The following is a 12,581-nucleotide window of genomic DNA, read 5'->3' on the forward strand; positions in this document are numbered from 1 at the left end:
CACTTGTGAGGATCCGCCAGTGTTTGTTCACCACTTTTGAGACCTGGTTCGAGATAGAACTGTATGTTGTGGGGCTTCACGGTTGTTGTTCCATGCCCAGGACCTGAGTGAAAAACTGAAACAAAGGCAATATCCGGACAAGATCATAAAAAAGGCAATGAAAAGGGCACGGAACAACAACCGTGAAGCCCTCCTGGAAGATAGAGCCCCCAAGGAAAACACAGCCAACAGGGCAGTATGTGTAACAACATACAGTTCTATCTCGAACCAGGTCTCAAAAGTGGTGAACAAACACTGGCGGATCCTCACAAGTGGCACTCTTGACTTTGAAAAACCTCTCTTTGCTCACAGAAGGGGGAAGAATCTAAAAGACATTTTAGTGCACACAAGACCCCCCACCACTGAGATCCATCAAACTAGACTACAGGGGCTACATGGACATTACCCGTGTGGGAACTGCAATAGTTGCCACTTGACGGAGAAAAGTCTGACCCTTAACTTCCAAAATGGCACGAGATGGGAACAACGAGCCTTCACTAACTGCAACAGCAGGAACGTGGTCTACCTGATCACGTGCCCATGCAGAAAAGAGTACGTGGGCATGACCACACGGGCTGTAAAAAACTAGGATAAATGAACACAAAAGCAATATAAGATGCAAAAAATCCACTACTAAGATGGCAGCACAGTTTTTTGGAGCACCAGCATTGTGTTAATGAATTACACTGGACTGTGATCGAGCAACTTCCATCAGACAATGGTTTATGTGAGAAGGAGCAGAGGTGGGTGTTCCGCCTGGGCACAGACACCACCGGATTAAATGACTCTATTACATGGAGCGAGTTACGATGAATAAACAATGATGACGTAACATTGCATCTGTTAGAACCCTGTGATGGTCATAAAATGTCAAAAACGTAGTGTCACGTTTTTTCCAACCAAAACCCATCCAGGAATGTCTATCCCCATTAACATCATGGAATAGTGGGATATCTTATGCCTATTTTTGAGCCTTTAACCTTGCGGGCATTTTTTCTTACTATATTCTATGGAGCCAGTTACGGTGAATGAACCATGATGACACAACATTACATTTGTTAGAACCCTGTGATGGTCATAAATGTCAAAAAACGATGTATCACGTTTTTTTCCAAAACTATCCAGGAATGTATATCCCCATTAACATCATGAAATAGTGGGATATCTTATGCCTAATTTTGAACCTTTATCTTTGCGGGCGTTTTTCCTAATATATTCCTCTTATAAAAGCGCTCCGCGTTTAAATTATTCCTAGCCTGTTCCGTTTTCGGAACATGGCGTGTCACGCGCATGCGCGTAGAGTTGGCATCTCCTTCCGCGCATGCGAACAAACAGACAACAGACGAAGGCGATGCTTGCCTACGCATGCGCGCGAGGTTCTACCACTCCCTCTCAAACGCGCGCAGGACCGGACCTGAATGACAATGTTTAGATCCTTCTTTGGGCATTTTCCGATTCCCATTTCGCACCAATTAAGCCAATTACCACTACTATAAATAGCATTTGTCCAACATGACTCGGCATACCGTCGGAGCCGCGTTGAGGGGAGGAAAACCACCAGACTTGGCAGTTACCGTGAGTTAGACCTGATAGCAGAGAGGCACCAGCTTTCTAAAAAACAGCATTTTTAGATTCTAAATCCACGTTGTTTTTTTGACATCCATTAGGTTGCCACATTGGGCAAGAAGACAAAAGAACCCCCAATACCACGCCTTGGCTCATGAGGCCAGTTAGCCCTTATCAAAAAGTAAGAACTGTATATCTTTTCAATAATATGTTTTCTTCCCACATTTTCAATCCAAGGGATTCCAATGGCGATCATATCAATTCATGTGTGTCCTAGTCTATATGTTTGTCTATGTCTTTTTCTTTTACAGGGTTGTGGACCTTATTTTTGGTTCCCCGTCACCCTCCTGTGTATTTACATAGGTTTTTCTATGTCAAAATAGTGATGTTATATTACATGGTGTTTTTTCATCCACAGGTTCTGTATTAACCACGCCAACTGGGCGCAACAGACTACATCCATATAACACGATTAGGTACATTTCACCTATTCCAATTTTTTTGTAGAGCACACTTTGACATCTACACATATGTGAGTAAGGTGGAGATATTAGTGCACATCTCGTCCTGAAGAAGGAGTCCTTGTTACTCCGAAACATGTCGACGCACTTGAGAGGTTGATGTACCCTAAATAGTACCAACAACCTCACCCTGCACTTTTTTAACGATACCAGCCGAGGGCTTAATAAAAACTTTTTATTATTTTTCTCCTACGAGCCAGGTATCTTTTAACAATCACTGTCTTTCACCTCACCACTCACATTTAATTCCTTCACACACATCAACACATAGTCCACTTTCAGTGCTCCTACGTAGCCGTGAGTCGCAGCACGCCGCATCCCGTAGAGGGGTGCGAAGACCCCGATGATGAAGCATGACACCAAGGGGCCTGTTGGTGTGTGAGGGGTATTTAAACAACACTGTGTGCTCCCCACCACTGTAGGGATCACTACGACTACCACTATAACAAGTGGATTCCTTTTGGTAGGTGGTTTATCCATGGCAGACACAGCCATAGACTAATGTTCTTGATAGTGGTGGGCACTGCCCAATGGCTGTGTCTGTCTATGCTGATGATGTGTACATGGTGTACATGTACGTTGTGGTTTGAAAAATATCCCACTTGCCTCCTGACACTGCTGCTATCAATACCTACACTTTAGCTGCTGTTTGCCACCTCTGGGAACAATCATGCCAGGTCAAGCAGGTAAGAGGTCATCTGCCTTCTCTCCAGAGGAGCTGGGGCTACTGGTAGAAGAAGTGGTTCCCCTGTATGTCCAGCTCTATGGCTCACCAGAAGACCAGGTACATATCTTACATAGATTTTTTACTCTGTTTAACTCCATTCTTTCCATTCCCACAGGCTACAATGTGTCTCTGAGTCCAAGAGTGAATCCTGAATACACTTGTGACATTTTGTAGTCCCTACATAGCACAATCCTGTAATGGATTGTGGAGCACTGTACTTTGCGTACCTAACATCACCCTGGTGGGTAAACAGACATAATATCGACTCCAAAATATCGACTGGACATAATATCGAGTCCAAAATATAGACTGAACAAAATATCGACTGGACAGAATATAGACATCAAAAATATCGTTTTTAAGGTAAGTAATGTAATATTGAATGTTAAAAATATAGATAGTTAAAATGTCGAAGTATATAATATAGGTAATTAAAAATATCTAATTTTTAATAGTATCTAATTTTATATAATGTTTTTTATGTTATATGTGTGAAAATTGTGTATTTATGTTATAAATAATTTTAAAAAATGAAATTTCTTTTTTTATTTATTGCGTAATTAAAATCTGTAGTGGGTTGTGAGTTTATAGGGGAATAGGGTGGGAAGTAATTTAATTATAATTAATTAAATATGTAAATTTATTTATTGGTATTATTTTTTAATTCATTATTAATTAATTTATATTTGGTAAATAATTACATTTTAATTGGCAATTAATTTTAATTAATTGAATAATTGCTAATTATGTTAATTTTACTAATTTATTTTCCGTAGCGGGTTGTGGGTTTATAGGGGAATTGGGTGGGAAGTAATTTAATTAAAATTAATTAAATATGTTAAAAAATGTAATGGTATTTTTTTAGAATTAATTGTCAATTAAAAATGTATGGGTAATTAATTAAATTTTAGTTGGCAATTATTTTTATTTAATTGATTAATTGCTAATTATGTTAATTTTACTTATTTATTTTCAGTAGCGGGTTCTGGGTTTATAGGGGAATAGAGTGGGAACTAATTTATTTATAATTAATTAAATAATTCAATTTATTTAATTGTATTTAATTAGAAAAAATAGATAAATAAGTTTTAATTGTTAATTAAATACATTTTAATTTGTAATTAATTTGGATTACTAGGTAAGAAATAATAATAATTAATTTTAATTTATAAGTTTAATTGATTAATTGTTATATTAAAATAAATTGGTAATTACTTTAAAATAATTTGTTATAGATATTAATTTCTTTTTTTAAATATATGAAGTATTTAATTTCCCTACTGTTGCACACTCTAGAGTGGGAATAGTAATTTTTACTCCTACGCTATCCAACGCTTTCCCTACTGTTGCACTCTTTGGAGTGGGAATAGTAATTTTTACCCCTACGCTATCCAATGCTTTCCCTACTGTTGCACTCTTTGGAGTGGGAATAGTAATTTTAACCCCTACGCTATCCAACGCTTTCCCTACTGTTGCACTCTTTGGAGTGGGAATAGTAATTTTTACCCCTACGCTATCCAACGCTTTCCCTACTGTTGCACCCACTGGAGTGGGAATAGTAATTTTTACCTCTATGATATCAAACGCTTTCCCTACTGTTGCACCCACTGGAGTGGGAATAGTAATTTTTACCCCTACGCTATCCAACGCTTTCCCTACTGTTGCACTCACTGGAGTGGGAATAGTAATTTTTACCCCTACGCTATCCAACGCTTTCCCTACTGTTGCACTCTTTGGAGTGGGAATAGTAATTTTTACCCCTACGCTATCCAACGCTTTCCCTACTGTTGCACTCACTGGAGTGGGAATAGTAATTTTTACCCCTATGCTATCCAACGCTTTCCCTACTGTTGCACCCACTGGAGTGGGAATAGTAATTTTTACCTCTACGCTATCCAACGCTTTCCCTACTGTTGCACTCACTGGAGTAGGAATAGTCATTTTTACCCCTACGCTATCCAACGCTTTCCCTACTGTTACACTTACTGGAGTGGGAATAGTAATTTTTACCCCTACGCTATCCAACGCTTTCCCTACTGTTGCACTCTTTGTAGTGGGAATAGTAATTTTTACCCCTACGCTATCCAACGCTTTCCCCAGTGTTGCACTCACTGGAGTGGGAATAGTAATTTTTACCCCTACGCTATCCAACGCTTTCCCTACTGTTGCACTCTCTGGAGTGGGAATAGTAATTTTTACACTTACTCTATCCTACGGTAATAATATTGATTATTATTTAATTATATTATGTTACTATATATATATATGTTTTAACAAATATGATTGTAATTTTTTTATAACTTTCATTAATTATTTAAATATTATAAGGTAATTTAAGTATTTTTAAGTATATTTTAGTAATTAATTTTTAATATTAAATTAATTTAACACTGTTTTTAATAAAGGCGATATTTAAATTAACTATATTTTGTCAACGATATTTTGTAGTCGATATTTTTGTACTTACCTGTTTGTAGATAAAAACTCGATATTCTGTCTGTCGATATTTTGTCAACGATATTTTTTCAACTCGATATTATGTCCCTCGATATTTTTTCAGTGATCCCCATGGTGATGTGTGGTAAACCCTAGATTCTACTTGTGGTGCATGCACATATCTGTGCATCTATGAATGTCATGGTACTTATGATATATTGGCTAATCAGATCATGTGCATAGACATGAATAGGCTTTACAACATGAGCTGTGTAACCATTGAGGATGAGGTTAGCGTTGTGTACAGTCCCACATATCACTCAACCCAAATCAGGACTAATCTAATTGTTGTCTGGGAGCTAGCTATACCTCACAGACTCCGTCAAAGTGCCACACATACTTAAGGTCACATATTGGATGGCACACAATGTACTTTTATCTATTGAAGTGGTGGAAATGTGATGTTCATGTGGGATCAGTATGCTCAGCCTGCAAAGAACAAGGCCTGACAATGAGGTGTGCCCATTATGGGCAATGGCCCAGGCTGGGGCAGAGTTACTGTGGCAATACAATTGAGGCACAGGGTAATCTCCATGTAGACCTCCAGATCCTTGGATGCTCCCAAAATGAATTTTCTGAACCAATAGTAGCCCTGATTACTTTTAGTGGGACTGCATTTGGAATGGTGACTGAGGTAACCCCCTGACCGGATACTTCTTTCCATAGACCCACATTGTCAATGTGTGTCATTTACTTATTATAGTAGAAAACACTACAGGGTGTGGATCTAATCAGTAAGGCTGAGCCTACTACAATGTAATAACAAGGGAGAATGCCAGTACTGATACATGACTAAGTCCAACCAAGATACATAGACCACCGTACAATGTATCCAATGCTATTAAATAGCTTTATTTATTTGAAAAAATCTTATTTTTGATTTCTTAAGAATTCCAAAACATTAAAACACACAAAATATTGTACATAAATATATGAATAATAAATGGACACAGAAAAAAGTGCACAGAATTCACAGGTATACTTTCATACACACTACTTCAATCATGTCACAAACACACCTCACATATTAATCCTGTACAATGCTCAAACAAACGGGGAATTAATACACCGGATGACAGAGCACTTGGTCTGCCGTAATATAGAAATGAACTCTTGTTGGTTGTACATACACCTTCTAAACTAATAAACAAAGTACTTAAATTCTTTATATCAAAAATTAGGTGTATAGCAACTTGGCAACCAGGCAGACCAATACGCTTTTCGAATCCCACAAATCCTAGGGACTCTCTTCAGGACCAACCAAACTCAGAATGCGTGTAATCACACTGCTGTATGACCAAGGGGGGAGGAAAATACTTTGATCCACCTTATATTAAACTCCAGTGTCCATGGGAGATCAATTGCTAAAGCTTGAGCTGTACTGGTGTTACTACCACAGCCGTGTGTACCTTCGGGCGCCCAAAGACGCGGAAGGGGCTGGCTCGTCAAAAGTCTTATAGTCAATGATGCAGGGCGCAAGTTCGCCAAGCTTAATTATTTTGAATTCGCAGCACCCGTAGTGTCCGCTCTAAAGCTCTGCCTTCGCACTTCGAACAGACTGAATGTCGCGCGCCAGCCCCTTCTGCGTCTTCCCTTGGTCATACAGCAGTGTGATTACACGCATTCTGAGTTTGGTTGGTCCTGAAAAGAGTCCCTAGGATTTGTGGGATTCGAAACGCATATTGGTCTGCCTGTTTGCCAAGTTGCTCATTTAATATCTGCAATACTTGTGGCAATTATACACCTAATTTTTGATATAAAGAATGTAAGTACTTTGTTTATTAGTTTAGAAGGTGTATGTACAACCAACAAGAGTTAATTTCTATATTACGGCAGACCCAGTGCTCTGTCATCCGGTGTATTAATTCCCCGTTTGTTTGAGCATTGTACATGACTAATGTGTGAGGTGTGTTTGTGACATGATTGAAGTAGTGTGTATGAAAGTATACCTGTGAATTCTGTGCACTTTTTTCTGTGTCCATTTTTGATTCATATATTTATGTACAATATTTTGTGTGTTTTAATGTTTTGGAATTCTTAAGAAATCAAAAATAAGATTTTTTCAAATAAAAAAAGCTATTTAATAGCATTGGATACATTGTACGGTGGTCTATGTATCTTGGTTGAACTTAGTCATTGATCAGTGTATCAGTACTGGCATTCTCCCTTGTTATTACATTGTCATTTACTTATGACAGGCCCCATGCTCCCACGGGTCCATTGTCACTTTTCCATAAGTCATGCTTGCAGTGTGTAGTCCTATTGACAATGTAACACAATAACAGTGCAGCTAGAGGATATTTCTGAAAATAATTTGATATGTGAATCACCAGCTTTGAATGGTATGTTGATGTCATCCCTGTCACAGTGCCATGTATGGCAAAATGTGTGTCCTGTGATGGCAGTACATACCAAATAAACTCATAAGATATAGTATGATATTCCATTAAGTTGTTTGTATGTCCACACATCCCCAGAGAGGAAGCTCTCAGTGACACACATGCCCACCCTTTCTTTGTGACCTAAGTGTTAGGATGTAGTCTATACTATGGTACAAGGCTGATGGACTGTATGCATCCGATCAATGGGCCTGGCTGTAACGATGTCTGTACAATCATGCAAAAGTAGTTTACCCTTCAGAAGGCTACAATGGTGTGTTGTGTTTCATAGTAGCTCACTTCAAAGTACATGTAGGATGGCCTTGGGCTACATTATATTAGTGGGCTGGCTTAGTCAGTGTATGACATGACTAAGACTGAGGATAGTAAGTAGATGGAGCCAAAAGTGTGCATTCATGTCTTTGTAGTTCTCAGCATGTGAGAAGTACACATGTATTGAGTTGACTATTGATTTAGTCTTGGGCTAGATGTAAATTAAATGTGTCTTTGGAAAAGAAGCTGAACCAAGAAATTATTCAAGAGAACAAACCGAGTCCGTCAATCTTCTTTATTCAAAACATAGTTTTTAAAACTGGCACACAGCCAGTGCGCTTCTTTCCTTCGTGGCAAAGGAACTTCATCAGGGCTTGAAGTAATATGTTGAGTTTTCACTATAGAAACCATCGCTGCCGGTTTTCAAGCTGTCACTTTGTACTGCTGCGCCCAAATTCTAAAGCTGGGATTGGATTAGTCTTCCCCCAAATGAGAGTGTAATTCCGGGACGATACACATGTTTTCTTTATCCTGCACATGGGTGGTGTGTTTACACTGTTTTGCTATTCCCAATGGGGTCGCAAATTGCAAAGCTCATTAATATTAATGAGCCTCTCGCAATTTGCGATTCTATTGTGAATGCTAGCCCTCCCAGGGATGGTGGCTTGCTGGGTTCAGCAGACCACCATGTCTGAGACTGCTTTTTATTAGAGCAGTTTTGTTCTCAAATGCTGCCATTTTCCTTGTTTAAAGTGCAGTTAAAAAAAAATGAAAAATTTTCGTTACATTTTTTAAGGGCAGACAGTGGTCTCTGGGACCACTGCCTGCCCTAAAAAAATATTTTGGATGCATTTGCAAAGGGGAAGGGCACCCCTTCCCATTTGCAAATTCATTACCACCTACTTGAAGTAGGTGGTAATTGCGAGTTTTTGCGAGCGCAATTGCGGTCGCAAAACATTAGTACATTGTTTTGAGACTCGCTATTTGGAAGGAAACACCCATTCCAAATAGGGAGTCGCAAAACCTATTTAGCAAGTCACAAAAAAATTGCGACTCGCTAGATAGGCTATGTACATGGCACAATATGTTTTTGCATGCACAAACGGGTTCGCAAACTTCTGGCCCTTCATGTTCTTTGATGTTCTGGGTGACAATTGTACCAAACAGGCCACTTGTCTTACTTGTGTAAGGAGTGATGTTCCCTCACTACTGACTCTCATGTGATGGAGGCCCTATTACATGTGACATGGCATACAGTGCACTCTTTTTGCAGTGACTGGACAACACTTCCCACTGGCAAGTTGGGATTCAACAGTGACATGAATGTGCAAACATCAGTGGTGCCATTAGCATTAGTGCCTACATGTTGCCCATTGTACATTTCACTGTTAGTTCATCTGCAATAGTGTTTCAAGATTGGTTCACTGACTGATGACGCATCAGGGAGTGAGATGTAGAAATATAGAGATAATATGTGAGTGTTTACACGCATCCTTACAAGGCAATTTGTGTTTGCTATATCAGTTAGTGATGTGATGTGCCAACCCATTAGGACCATAGTGATCCCACATCTTCATATCATAGATATTCACTGACACACAACAACCTTTAAATGTGTATTTGCACTGTAGGAATGTAATCTATGAAAGGTGTTATCACCAGTACCAAGCAGGATTGGGGCTGTTCATATGGCTATAAGAAGTCTTATGCTGTGTGCATTTGGAGCATCTATCTACCAGAACTTTGGTCCTCAATTTATAAAGGCTACATTTCTATGCTACGTGTGATAATTAGCAAAATTACTTCAATACAGCTTTCATTAGACTTATTTTGAAAGCGGATATATGATGAAATGTCAAGTCAAGAGTGTCATCAGTGTGCAATGAGCATTTGCATGTGGCATGATTTCACATATTGATGGTACATTGGTATTTACCTTGCCCTTCATGACATCATGATGTGTTGCAAGGTAAATTAACATTTGGTGAAATCTGGGCCTTGTGTGAACATTGTGAAAATGTATATGTTGTAGGCATTCTATTTGGTAGCATCATTTTACTATGGTATACTACAAGTGCCAAAGTATTTAAGGTGATCACCAATCCTACCTAGTATGGATATAAGGCTGGAGTATGGACAAGTCCATCAATGCATTTTGAGCTGTTTGGGGTTATAACATAACTGGCACTAAGTGTTTCCAAGTTATGTAGCATGCGTTCATTCGCGCATGCTAATGTTGAAGCCTGTATAGTGAACCAATGATGCTGGTGTGATATGTGCACTTAATAAATTTTTCCAGTTGATATGTGACAGTCAGGCATGGAAAAGCAGTTGCAGTAAACCAATTTTACATGTCATTTCCGATTCATCCAGGTCACGCGAAGGAGAAGGGGCCAAAATCAATGGGGACGCAGCTGGTAACTGGGTCTGGATATTACATTTCCAATACGGAGGGACCCAGTGACCAGGAGGGTGTGAGGAGTGCCACAGAGGTCCCAAGCTCGAGTTCTTCAGATACATAGTCATACTCAGGTGGGTACTCCTGCGTGGTGGCAGAATCCACAGGATTAGTTGCTCCTTCATCCTTGTCCGCCACCCTAAGTTTCATCACCACCTTTCCTTTTTTTTTATTGAAATTTATATCAGCAGACAGACAGTATACAAACAAGAAGAGAAAAAAACGACACTCTCTACAACTATCCAATATATCATCAAAGACAATTTAAACAGTTAGACCATCAAGAATCAATCCAGCTAGTGACAGGAGACCACAGTTTCAACCCAAACATTTTCCTTCTTATACCCTTAGATTTGTATACAGCGGTCTCTAAATGATATATAGACAACAATCTTGTTTGCCAATTAATAAAAGTTGGTGGTTCATCATCAAGCCATAAAGACGTGATACATAAACGGAAAATAGACATACATATAAAAATGAGCCCCTCTTCAACCTCTGTTCGAAGTCCATAATAGCTTCCCTGCAGGACAAATAAGACTAATTCTACGGAAAGTTGCTGTTGAATACCCAGACTATGTGTCAAAAAATGCTCAACGTCCTTGATGAATTTAGACAGCTTAGGACAAAAAAAAACATGTGTGGTGCATCCGCTGCATATTGTCCGCAACAATTGCATTTATTACCCCTTGTAGAGTTCCACTTAGCAAGTTTTCCTGGTGTATAATACAAATCAAAAACGGCCATAAAATGTTGAGTTATTAGAGGACCACCACCTTTCCTATGTTTCCCCAAAACAGTTGAGGCAGATCTCTGTGGGTCAGACTGCACTCCTGAATGGCATTCAGGGGCAAGGCACCAATGTGCATCAGATGGTAGCCTACCTGGAAGACATTCACAGTGTCTTGTCCGTATTAGAGAGATCTTTTCAGGCTCTGGCCTCCTCACTCATGGCAGCCTCCAGTCCACCCCAACCTTTTGTTCCTCCGCCCATCCCATACCCATCCAAACACCCTATGACCAGACCTGCCCAAAGCACGGCACACATTGCAACACACCCACCCACACAGACCCAATCAACACACACACAAGCACCATCCCACAAAAAAAGAATTAGACGCATCCAAACATGCAAATACCACACCCACCACTGACCACACCACACCCACATACCCACACCGATCCCCATCACATCTCCACACAACACAGGAGACAACACACATGCTTGCACACATCACAACACCACCACTACATCCACACCCAGCACAGACACCTTCACACCCACACGCACCACCACAACCATCACATTCATACAGACAACACAACATCCACACCCACAGATCCACCACATCATTAGACACAAAGCACACACACCCTGAACTTCCACTGCAGCACCAGACACATCACTCACACTATTCATACCTCAGATAGAAACAATTATGCACCCAGACACCTGAAAAACAAGACATACCCATATATGTAGCACATACACCTGACACACATGCGCCTGCACCAGCCACTGACTCTCCCTCTACCTCCAAGACCACACTCACTCCCAAAGCCCTTTCCACGTTCCCCACTGATGATCCAACTATTCACCTGGCCCTCGGCACTCTGCCCTCCCAACCCTCTTACCACCCTTTCCACAAATGTCCCAACCCCAACCCCTGCCCCACCCAAACCCACCACTTCTACCTCCAAATCCAACCCTAGTCCAGACCCATCTACCACTTCCAAGGGTCCCACTTCAATACATCAGACCACCCGTGTCTGACTTCCAAAGACCCAAACGTCAGTCCCCCCTTCCTCTTCTAAACCCAAAGATACCCCTCCCAAACCCCAAAAGTACCCCTCCAAAGTAAGATATTAGAGGTGCCTGCCATGCCCAATGGATGCCCCTTTGTAAGGAGGTTGCCTGGCAGTGTCATGAAGGGCAGGTTTAGTGGCACTGCAGTGTGCTGGACCACACAATGTGAAAATGGACTATTCATTGACCTTTGGTTTACTACATCTAATTGGTTTGCTATGCTTAGAACATATTAATCCATCCATTACTTTTCCAACTATTTGATGTTATTTGATTGTAATTGTAATTGTAAAGGAAGGGGTATCTCCGCGCTGCA

This window comes from Lissotriton helveticus, chromosome 11 (genome assembly GCF_964261635.1).
Source record: "Lissotriton helveticus chromosome 11, aLisHel1.1, whole genome shotgun sequence".
Classification (NCBI taxonomy): Eukaryota; Metazoa; Chordata; class Amphibia; order Caudata; family Salamandridae; genus Lissotriton; species Lissotriton helveticus.